This window comes from Monodelphis domestica, chromosome 4 (assembly GCF_027887165.1).
Source record: "Monodelphis domestica isolate mMonDom1 chromosome 4, mMonDom1.pri, whole genome shotgun sequence".
Classification (NCBI taxonomy): Eukaryota; Metazoa; Chordata; class Mammalia; order Didelphimorphia; family Didelphidae; genus Monodelphis; species Monodelphis domestica.
This window is the reverse complement of record NC_077230.1, coordinates 65,458,638-65,471,348: the sequence shown is the minus strand read 5'-3', so window position 1 is coordinate 65,471,348 and position 12,711 is coordinate 65,458,638. Positions and strand designations below refer to the sequence as shown.

At 35.6% G+C, this 12,711-nt stretch overlaps 1 long non-coding RNA gene across 3 annotated transcripts in view; it reads right to left on the bottom strand.

The window, feature by feature from the left end:
* The window catches only part of LOC130453646 (uncharacterized), a 135,242-nt gene that overhangs the window by 61,940 nt on the left and 60,591 nt on the right, over positions 1-12,711 (bottom strand). For all 3 annotated transcript variants that reach the window (XR_008911099.1, XR_008911100.1, XR_008911101.1), the window contains exon 2: positions 4,250-4,308. This is a non-coding gene — a long non-coding RNA (uncharacterized LOC130453646). The remainder of the gene's footprint in view (positions 1-4,249; positions 4,309-12,711) is intronic.

The window sequence follows — 12,711 nt, the reverse complement described above, 5'->3', positions numbered from 1 at the left end:
CTCATTTTTCAGATGAAGAGCTGAGGCAAACAGAGTTCAGTGACTTGCCCAGGGTCACAGAGCTAGTGGCTGAGACCAGATTTGAACTCAAGAAAATGAATCTTCCTGACCCCAAACTCCAAACCCAACACTCTGTCCACCACTCCACCTAGACACCTCTTCACATATCAAATCAGTTACCCCATCTGAGCTCTATTTCCACATCATTCCTTACATTCATATTTTTCTTTCCATCCATATAGACCAATTCTAGTCCTTAAAATCTTTCTACCTTGTCTACTGTGATTCCTCATTGGTTTCTTGACCCATGTGTCTCTCCACCCCAATCCATTCTTGCATAGGTACCTTGGTGATTTTCCTGAAGCAGAGATCGTCATGTCATATCCTTATTCAGTAAGGTCCAGAAGGTCTCTAGGATCAAATATAATTTCCTCTCTTTGGAAATCCCTCTCTTTGTGACCTGGCCCCACCCAATTATATTATGTTATGTTATATTATATTATGTTATGTTATGTTATGTTACATTACATTATGTTACATTGTTATATTACGTTATATTACATTACATTATATTATATTATATCAGATCACATAACATCACACATCACATCCTATCATATCATATATTATATTAATTATATTATATTAATTATATTATGTTATGTTATATTATATTGTATTATATAGTATTTCATTGTATTATATTGTATTGTATTATATATTATATTATATTACGTTATGTTACGTTACGTTACGTTATATTATATTATTATAATGAGTTCTGCTCTGGATATTCTGACTTGGAGATGTTTACAGGAATCCATTTTGAGTTGCTCAGAAGTTACTCAGTAGCTGTACCTCAGCAGAGACAATAACTCTGAATAGATGGATTTCAGATTTGATAATAGAGATGATAATAGAACCCATGGGAGCTGATAAAGTCACCATGTGAATGAGCATAAACAGTAAAGTCCTAGGATATAGCCTCATAGTTATGGTCATGAGATATATGATGAAAGAGCAAAGGAGAGTGAAAAGCGTTCAGATGATCAGGAGAACAATGCCATAAAAACTCAGAGAAGAGAGAGCATTTAAGAAGAGGAGCAGTCAATGGTGTCAAATGCTTCAGGGAAGTCAAGGAAAGTGAGAACTAAGAAAAAGCTGTCACATTTGTACAAAAAAAGAATTTCTTTTCCCTTCCCTACATCTCCCAAAAGGAAACGCATGGGTCATGATGAATTAATTGTAGATTTCAAACTGAGTTACTTTTGAAATTAGCTCTTCTGACTTCTTCCCTTTACACAGGATAAAACTGAGATCCTCCCAGAAAGTCGATGATTTGCCCAGTGGTACATGGGTACCATGATTAGCAGATCTAGTAATAAAACTTAGATCTTATGACCCCAAATCATGCATTTATTTTACTTTTTTCACAACCATATAGTTGTTCTTGAGGTTAGCTGAGAAAAAGGTGGTAGAGAATAAATAGAACAAAAGTTTCCTATGTCTGCCCCTTCTGCCATGTTCAGTAGGGCCTTTTGATATTCTCTTCCAAACCGACTTCCAACTGAGCAAACTGACTGTGATTTAGTGTCAAGGGGTAGGAAAATCTGCTGGAGTAGATTAGATAATGTCTAAGACCCTATTGTAACCCAAATATTTTTACTTCTCTTTTTAATAAAAATTAAAAAAAAACATTGGCTTGGCACTGAGACTACTGGGGCTCAAATCTCATTTCTACTACTTCCTATCTGTGTGACCTCAAGCAAGTCACTTAAACTTTTCCAGGTCTCACTTTTCCTCTCAAAATTAGGGATTTGAACTTAATGATCCCTAAGGTTCCTTCTGGTTCTAAATCCTATTTTCACACATGATGAACTATAACCTGCCTTTGCACTTAGATGGCAGATGCTCAGTTGGGAAATCAATGGATACCTGTGATAACAGTAGTGGAACCAAATGGCAAATAACACAATAAATATCCACTTTGGTAAGTTTGTAATTGTAATGACTAGCCTGGGCCACCAAGAACAGTTGAAAAAGAATCTAGTCTCTCCTTTCCTTGCTGAGGTGGAGGTCTGCTCCCGTGGAATGTTGCAAATACCACCAAAATCAATGACTTTTGCTTAACTCTTTTCCTTTGTCATGAAGGGAGGCTCACTGTGTAGGAAGTGGAGGCAATGAAGTACAACCAGAAATGAGTGTGATATAAAAACATGCAAAAACATCATTAGGTTGCATTTGCTTCTCTGTAATGTTTTATTTTCATTTTCTTCGTAATGCATATGCATAAAAAACAATGTTGCATGCCATTTACTTCTTCCTCCAATCACTTTTTTTCCATTATAAACATAAATTGCATTTTCTGCTCCCAGGCAAGCACTTCATGAAGATTTCTTGGAGTAGCTTCTAGCCCTACCCGAACCCCACTCTTGTTACACAATCAAGAGTCCACAAACATCTGCCCTCAGAAATGTACCCTTCAGAGTTCCCTCCCAGACACATATACTGATGAAAACTAAACCAAAGGGGGAAGGGTTGGCAGAGAATATCCTATTTCTTTCTGACACCCAGCCCAGTGGGCAGGGATTCTCTATGTTGCTTTTTGACTGATTCTCCGGTTTTAAAAATGCAAGATAATGGATCTTACCAAGTAGATTTGGCAAAATGCTTTGAAGTCCTTTGATGAAAGGAGCTCCGTCTGTACAGGGTATCATCATTATTAAAGGGCTTAATCCAAATGTATTCAGAGGTCTTGGTTTTGAAAATACATTTATAAAAACATCCTATAATCCCAGCAGCTCCCAACTTGCTCTCTGAACAGTTCAAGCACAGATGAAGGAGAATACAGAAGGCTAGGGTTCACAGCCCAGAAGGAATTTATTCTTTTTGACAGTGAGCCATGAAGGGAGTGGGAAGAGTAGGAGGAGAGGAGAAAGGAGAAGAGAAATGGGAGCTGACTAGCAGAAGTCATTACTTGCCTTTGGAATATACTTTAAAATGTGAGGCACAGAAGTGGAAGTAGAATTTAGCTATTAAGAAAATTAATTTAGACCCTATTATCTATATAAATCTACAGATTTTAGGAAACTATTTGAATCAATCTTCCTTAAAAGTTCATTGTTCATCAGATATTTATCTACTTATTGAGCTTACTATATGCCAAATGCTTCTATTAGATGCTATGGGAAACTGAAAGAAAAAGAACAGCAACAACTAGCATTTATAAATTAAGTTTTTGGGGGCAGCTGGGTAGTTCAGTGGATTGAGAGCTAGGCCTAGAGATGGGAGGTCCTAGGTTCAAATCTGGCGTCAGACCCTTCCCAGCTGGCTGACCCTGGGCAAGTCACTTGGCCCCCATTGCCTAGCCCTTACCACTATTCTACCTTGGAACCAATATACAGTATTGATTCCAAGACAGAAGATAAGGGCTTAAAAATTAATTAATTAATTAAGTTTTGCAAAGAACTTTAGAAATTTTATATTATTTTATTTTTATTACAACCTTGGGAGGTGGATGCTATTATTATCACCATTTCATAGATAATTCATCTGATTGGAGATCTTCCTGATTCCAGGTCCAGCATTCCATCTACTGTTCCTTCTTTATGAGAAAAAGAAAAAGAAAAAAAGGAAGGCAGGAGAAAGGGAAGAATAAAGGAAGAGAAGAAGGGAGGAAGCTAGGAGGGAGGGAGGGAACAAAGGAAGGAAAGGGGAAGGAGAGAATCAAAGAAGGAAATAAAGGAGGCTAAGCTGGGATGGTGTATTCTTTTTGGACATATGCTGACTGACTCTTTAACACTTCTTTTTACTGATGTTCATAAATAATATATATTGAATCATGTTTTAGATCATTTTCCCAGGAACAAACTTCAAGTTCACTAACCCACAACTGACAGACTACTCTCTCTCTGTCTCTCTCTGTCTCTCTCTGTCTCTCTCTTTCTCTCTCTCTCTCTCTCTCTCTCTCTCTCTCTCTCTCTCTCTCTCTCTCTCTCTGTCTCTCTCTCTCTCTCTCTCTCTCTCTCTCTCTCTCTCTTTGAAAATTGGGACAAAAGCTACTTTTCACATTTTCATCCCATCTTCTGCTAACTGTCCCATTCTCCACAACCTTTTCTTTTTCTCTTCATAATCTTTCAAAGATCCCTGATGATGGCTGAACAGTCACATAACCCAGTGTTTACTTTGGGTCATTTGTCTTAGATTTATCAAAGGCAACTAGGTATTTTCTTATTATCTAGTTATTTACCTTAGGTCTTAACTCCATGTTGGCCATTTTTGATCCTTCTTTTTCATTACAAAGTTTTTCTGTAACAGAGAAAAGAAGCAAAATATCAGTTGAATAATTTTGCCTTCTCTTCATCATGAATACCATTATTTCCACCCTACCCATAATCCTGTTGTCCCCTCTTTGATCTTCCTTTTTATCTAATGTAGCTTTACAAAAAAAAAAGAAAGAAAGAAAGAAAGAAAGAAAGAATATCTTTTTTTTTGCCTTTACTGTTCTTCTACAGCCTTGGTTTAATCTGAGATTGAATAAAACTATTGTTTCAGAATTGAGCCATGTTTGTATTTTTATCTTTAATTCAAGGTTGATAATCCATTGCAGGATGATTCCTCCTGCCTTTGCCTCCATCTCCCAATTTGTCTTTTATAAAAATGGCATCAGCTTAGTGATTTGTCTGTTTATCCACATTACTTTCTCTAAGGAAGCCTACTTTTATATTTAAAAAAAAAAAGACTCTCAAACAGTTTACCATGAATTGGTCCAACTATTCTGGAGGGCAATTTGGAACTATGCCCAAAGGGTACTAAAAGAATGTCTGCCCTTTGACCCAGACATAGCACTGCTAGGTTTGTATCCCAAAGAGATAATAAGGAAAAAGACCTGTACAAGAATATTCATAGCTGCACTCTTTGTCGTGGCAAAAAATTGGAAAATGAGGGGATGCCCTTCAATTGGGGAATGGCGGAACAAATTGTGGTATATGTTGGTGATGGAATACTATTGTGCTAAAAGGAATAATAAAGTGGAGGAATTCCATGGGGACTGGAACGACCTCCAGGAATTGATGCAGAGTGAGAGGAGCAGAACCAGGAAAACATTGTACACAGAGGCTGATACACTGTGGTATAATAGAATGTAATGGACTTCTCCATTAGTGACAATGCAGTGATCCTGAACAACTGGGAGGAATCTACGAGAAAGAACACCATCCACATCCAGAGGAAAACTGTGGGAGTAGAAAAAAGGAAGAAAAGCAACTGCTTGATCACATGGGTCTAAGGGATATGGCTGAGGATGTAGACTAAATGAACATCCTAGTACAAACATCAACAACATGGAAATGGGTTCTTATCAAGGACACATGTAATACCCAATGGGATTTTGTGTCGGCTATGGGAAGTGTGGGGGGAGGGGAGGGAGGGAAAGAATGTGATTCTTGTAACCAAGGAATAATGTTCTAAGTTGACTAAAAAAAGTAATAATAAAATTAAATTTAAAAAAAGAGATCCAAGAAAATGGGCTCATATGTACAAAAATGTTTATAGTAGTTCTTGTTTGTAGTGGCAAAGAATTGAAAATTGAGGGAATGCTCATCAATTGAGGTATGACAGAAAAAGTTGTGGCATATGAGCTTGATGGATTATTATTGTGCTATGGGAAACAACTAAGGGGTTAGTTTCAGAAAAAAAATATTTCAAGACCTATATGAATTGATGCAAAGTGAAGTGACAACAACTGCAAAATCATGGTGAGTAGAAACACCAATTTTGTAATGATGAACTGAGAAAGACTTGACTACTTTGATCAAGAAAATGATCTAAGATAGTTCCAAAGAACCTATGATGAAAAAATTCTATGTGAACTGATGAATTCAATAAGCAAATTGAAGTATTATTTTCTCACTTTTAATGTATATATTCATATACATAAAATATATGTTGCTTTATTTGTGATATGGCTAATATAGAAATATATCTTGTATTATTTCACAGGTATAATTGATATCATATTGTTTGCCTTCTCTGTTGGGGAGAGAGGGAATTTTAAACTCAAAATTTAAAAAGAAAATAATGTTAAGAATAAACAATACTTGTGCTGAAAGGAATAAAGAACTTGAGGAATTCCATATGAACTGGAATGATCTCCAGGAATTGATACAGAGTGAAAGGAGCAGAACCAGGAGAACATTATACACAGAGACTGATACACTGTGGCACAATTGAATATAATTGACTTCTCTACTAGCAGCGATGCAATGACCCAGTACAATGCAGAGGAACTTCTGAGAAAGAACACTATCCACATTCAGAGAAAGAACTTTGGAAACAGAAATGCATTAGAAAAATATATGATGGAACATATAGTTTGATGGGTTTATGATTGAGGTTTGGGCTTTAAAAGATCACTCTATTGCAAATATGAATAACATGGAAATAGGTTTTGAACAACAATGCATGTATAATCCAGTGGAATTACTTGTCATCTCTGGGAAGGGGGAGGAAAGAGTGAGGGAGGTGGAATCATGAATCATGTAATTATGGAAAAATATTGTAAGTTTAAAAAAGGAAATAAATAAACAATACTTTTAAAAAAAGAAGTTTATCATTGTGTCTTTAGAGTTTTATTCTTAAACCTTTCTAATCCTACCTAAATTGACTTTCTGTAGAGAGTTTGAGGCTGTGTTATCCTATCTTTCTATTTCTGGAATTGAGGTCTCCCAAATTCAGGTGGATGTCAATGTGTAACTTTCCTTTCTTCTGCTACAATGATCCTTTCACCACCATAAGTTATTATTAACTACATTTCAGATTTTTCTCATTAGAAAGGACCAGAATAACAGAATAATACTTTCCTTTATCATGTCCTTTACCTTTTGAAGGACAAAGTGATCATTGACAAATGATCGCTGCTAGCTCCTTTTCTTCTTGGTAGAAAACTCCATTGGGTTTTAATTGAGAAGAGTGATAAAAAGCCTGACAAAGATGGGCATGCCAAGCATGCGTAAGGTAACATCTCTAAATGAAACTTCTATTCCACACTACTCATCATGACCAAAAGACTTTTCATAACCAGAGCTCTAGCACTAACCTTCTCAAATAAAAGGACACCTGAGGCTTGACTGTATCCATTCCCTACAGTATCTGAGGTTAGGTAATTTCTTTTACCCTAAATCTTTCTTTCATCATTGCTCCTGCTACCCTCAGTGATTCATTTTAGCTCATGGACCTTTCCTCCTGAAAGTTAAATGTGCCTATTTCTGTATATGTTACTGACCTGTCTAGTTATTTGTAAAAACCTCATAGCCCCTGAAGATATATGCACTATCATCTTCTAAACTAGAAACTCCTTGAAGTCAAAATTACTCAATTGCCGTTTTGCTTCATTTCTCTGCCAAGAACAATCTTAGTACTAGAATGGAAAAAAAATAATGTAGTGAATAAGGAGTTAAAATAATGAGATAGTAGATTACTGAACAGCCTTTGATCAGTTCAACAATCCCATTTTATTTATTTAGCTTTGTATATATGCTCAATAAAATTTTTGAATGCATAAATTTGCTCTGAGAATATCTAGAACTTTAGTAGGGACTAGTTCACTAGAGCTTCCCTACTGCAACAGCTAGCTGAGAAGAGGGTATAAAGAAAAAGAGAAATGGAATGGAAAAGGAAATAAAGATTCTGGTGGTAGAATCCCACCAAAGACAAATTTCCCAAAGTGTTGAAGTGAACCATCCATAGTTAGGGAGACCATTAGCAGGAACATAGAGTTGAGTTATATGTCAATACACAACAGCAAGATGAATATGCAAACTCCTTTGTCTAGCATTTAAAACCCTTCACACTTTGCCCCTGATTTCTCTTTCCAGCTTGATTTTTCATCCCTCCCCTTCATGCACTGGTCTACTTGTCAAATTGGTCTCCTTGTTTGTTGTTCAGTTGTTTCAGTTGTAACTGATTCTTTATGTCTCCATTTTGGGATTTTATTTGCAAAGATACTGAATACTTTCCATTTCCTTCTCCAGCTAATTTTGCAGATGAGGAACTGAGGCAAACTAGGTTAAGAAACTTTTCCAGGGTCACACAGCTAGTAAGTGGCCAGATCTGAACCCAAGAATACAGGTCTTCTTAACTCCAGTCTCAGCACTCTATTCACTTTGCCACCTAACTGCCTATTTGCCATACTCCAAAATACGACCTTCCATCTTCCAGCTCTATGCATTTGCTTAGACCATTTTTCATACTTATAATTTATTTCTTCCACATTTCTGCCCATTAAAATCTCTAACATCCTTCAAGACTCAGCTCAGCAACTACCTACTAAAGGCCTATCTAGGCCTTTCTTGTACCCCCAGATATTAGTACAACTTTCTGAAGAAAAAATTATATCTGTGCATACATAGAATTTACATATATGTCTCACTTTTAAGTTTAATTTACATTATTAACATATTCTTCATAATTTTTCTAGATAATCTACAAAACTGTCAAGTCTTATAAAATTTGCCAGTTTCTGAGCTTTAAATGTTCACCTTAAAATTGGAATGATCATGAGATAGTTGGAGCTGCCTCCAGCATATCCCTGCATACTCCTCAAATTAATTTGTATTTACTTTATAAAGATGTTTTATCCACTTAATTGTCCATGTAAACATTTCTTTCCACCCTCCAGACCAGTAGAATGAAAGTTTCTTTAGAGCAAGAATTGTTTTATGTCTTTTTATACCCTTGGGGCCTAACAAAATACCTGTACATATGAAGTACTTAAAGTGTTCTTGAATTAATTTAAATAATAAATAATCATCACTAAGGTCCAACTATTTTGAGTTACAAACTTCTTTTTCAGTCTGGTGAAACCTGTGGACCCCTTCTCAGAATAAAACTTTTAAATATATAAGATAAAATATGTAAGTTTATAAAGTAAATCATTCATTATATCAAAATATAGTTAGCAGAATACTTTTTAATAAAAAAAAATTCATGGACTGAAAACTTAGAACTCCTACTATCAAAGCAGCAGACATCTAGCAGGAACAGTTAGTTTCACATATTATAGCCTCTCCTTAGAGTATGTTGTAAATCCTGTAAATATTGTCATGTACATGTAGATGAAATGTAGACAATGTATGGCTATATAAATGATATAATCTAAGCAGATCTATAAAATTTAAGTTTCCTTTGACCAATCAATATTTCTTTTCCACGCTCAAATTTATGCTTCTGACTCCTAAATCTAACACTCCTGAAAGTTTCAGCCAATTCAATTAATCTGGCACACTATTTCTAGTCTTCTTTCTAAAATGCCATCCAATCCCTCACCCAAGAACCAGAAATAGCTCCTTATCACTTACTATATTGTTCAGATTTCTATTAAATATTCTCTTCAATAAAAAAAGAGGGGAAGGGACCTACTTCTGCAGAAATATTTATAGCAGTCTTTTTGTGGTGAGGGATGTACATCAATTGGGGAACAGCTGAACAAATTATAATGTATGATGATGATGGAATGCTATAATGTTGTAAGAAATGATAAACAGAATGATTTCAGAAAGACCTGCAAAGACTTACATGAACTGATGCAGAGTGAAATAAGCAGAACCAGGAGAACATCTATACAGTGAAAGCAATAATGTGGAATAATAAACTGTGAAAGATTTAGCTGATCTTGATAATACAATTATTCAGGACAATTCTGAAGGTCTTGTGTCAAAGAATGCTATCCACTTCCTGAGAAAGAACTAGAGTTGTGATGCAGATCAAAGTATGTAATTTTTCGCTTTAGTTTATTTATGCTTTTATTTTGAGGTTTGGTTTTTATATGAGTATTCTCTTACAAAAATGAACAATATGGAAATATGTTTTGTATGATTGTACATATATAATCCAGATCAAAGTGCTTACCATCTATGAGAGGGGGGAGGGAAATTATTTGGATCCTATAACTTTGGAAAACTTATGTGGAAAATTGTTGTTGGGTATAATTAGTAAGATAAAATATCTTTACAAATTTTTAAAAATAAATATTCTCTTTAACATGGGCTCATTTTCCCTAAACAATATCATTTCTCACTTCACTATGTCTTTGTCTTATCTCTCATATATACTTTGTGCCTGATAACTTCTTTTCTTTGCCCCTTACATTTCTACAACCTGAAGTATACTTCAACCTCCTTCCACCATCTTGATTCAAATCATTCTAAGCCCAAAATTTATCTCCTCCCTTCCCTTCCTCTGCTCTCCTTTATCTTTTACAACTGTTGTCTGCAGCACTGAATTTGTTGTGCAGTCATTTCAGTCATGTCTGATTTTTCAAGACCCCCCCCCTTGCTGGAAAAAGTCCCTCAAATGATGAAACTGCAAATGCAGCAAGTATGAAAGTATATAACTTCTGAACATAAATTCTCTTTTTCTTGAAATAAGTTAAGGTCAGAGCTATGTTACTTTTCTTTTTCCAAATTGATTTAGTTACATGACATCATGTATAGGACTTAGATTCAGGAAACCCTAAATTCAAATTCCTCAGATACAAACTGTGTGATTCTGGATAAATTCATTTAAACTTGTCTCAGTTTCTTAATCTGTAAAAGAGGGATAATTATAGCACCTACTTCACAGGGTTATTGTCAGGATCAAATAAGTTAATGTATGTGAAGTGCTTTGCAAACTTTAAAGCAATGTATGTAAATTTTATTTTTGCTATTCATAATAACTCCTAGGAGGTAAAGTGTCTTAGCAGATTGAAAAGTCAGACCTAGAGATGGGAGGTCCTGGGTTCAATCTGGCCTCAGACATTTCCTGGCTGTGTGATGGCAAGTTACTTAACCTCTACTGCCTAACCCTTACCACTTTTCTGCCTTGAAACCAATGCACAGTATTGATTCAAGATGGAAGGTAAGGGTTTTAATAATAATAAAAATAATTATTATTTCATATAAAATTTCATTTCTACTTCATACTTCTTTTGTTTTCCCCCCAACTAACCTAGTTAGTTGCTAGGCAATGCTAGCAAAATGGTACTAGGCAAAGAATGGTTCATTGGGAATAACTGGTCACAATAGAATGTGTGTCCCTTCCATCTGATCCATCAGTTACCACACCAACTGACAGATTCTTTACCTCATCATGAAAATACTTGGTGAGAGCCTCAATCAAGATGTTCTTCTACCTCTCTACTTTAATCTCTTGTCAACAGGGCAAGTATTATGTTAAGTATCTAATCATTTTTCCAAACATCAATCAGAAGTAGACTTGCATACTGGGAAAGGAACATGTAATGATTTGCCCCAATTAAAGGAGGGAGAGGAAAATTGTAGTTCTGACTTAGTCTCTAACTTTTGCCCTAATGAAACACAAAGCATACTGTATCTTCTTGAAAATTCTTACCATCTTCTGCCTTCTTGAACACAAGAAGAATTTGTGATATCCTCATTTTTCTGTCTCTCTGTCTCAGTCTCTGTCCTCCCTATCTCTGAAGAGTCATCCAAAGAGTTAAACTTCCTCTATTCTCCTACTTTCCTTCCATTTAGCAAAGGGGAAACCTGGAAGAAGATTGCTTCACATGTAAAGGGGAGAAGGGATTTTCCCCAAAAAAGTGTTTCAGGTCTCAGTAGTATCCATGTGCTGTAGACTGTCAGACAACCTCTTCTGGCCCTATAATAGCATCTCTTCTCATTCTCTGTCCACAATGCCTGGCATATTGAAGATGCTTAATAAGTGTTTAATGAATTAAATTGAACTGAATTAGTCCCCTAGTTGGGCTGATTGCTCAACAGGTAAAGCATGGTGAATGAGCATGGCTCACAGATATTCTTTGTCCTCCATGTTCTCTGTGTCTCAGCTTCATCACTTCTTGGTAGAAGGAATCACATTCAAAAGCCAAAAGCTCCAGGTGCCTGGAGAAGTCTGAATAATATTTGCACACTAGCAGTCCTGATCCATAAAGTCTACATGGGAACATTGGAAGAGAAATTACTTTTTTTTTCCTTCCCTTGCTTCCTTCCTTCTATCTTTCTTCCCTTCTTTCTTTCTTTCCTTCCTGTCAACTTTTTTTTGAATTTCAAGTCTTAAAATCTCTTTGAAATTGAACTGTTCTTTTCTTCTTTGTCAGTTTAGTAGTATAAAATGAAAGATTCAAAAATTCCATTTGCCCTTGAAAACTAGAAAGTGAAATGTGAGTATTTGAGATTCAGCACATACCTACTTTCTGTTGGCACACAGCTGTCATCAGTTTTGGGGTTGGGGAAAAAAAGAACTAAAATTATCATCATAACCTTGAATTATCATTACCTGTGTTATAGGTAGCTTCTCTGCCTATAAGAACAGAGAACCCCTATGCCTCTTATACTACCAGAATTCTTTCAATTATGGAGATTTAGGAAAGCATATTTCAAGTTTCCTCTGAGGAGAAGGCGAACATGTTCCTTTCTAAAATAATGTTCATGGAGCCAGTACAATTTAATAACTCATAAGTGCTAAATATTTAAATTTGTGTAAATTGTAGGTTATATGGTCAAAGCAAATTTAGATATGCTTGGCTTGCTTTTAAAATTTATTATTATCCCCCTACATTTGGACCTTCTTATATATCAAACCTTTGTTTTTCTCTTAATTGTCCTTCCTGAATGATTTTACTCACTAATAGCAGTTAGTTCCTTTTCCCCATGTTTCCACATGTGTTCCAGGGGTAATTTTGATCCCTTAATGAAT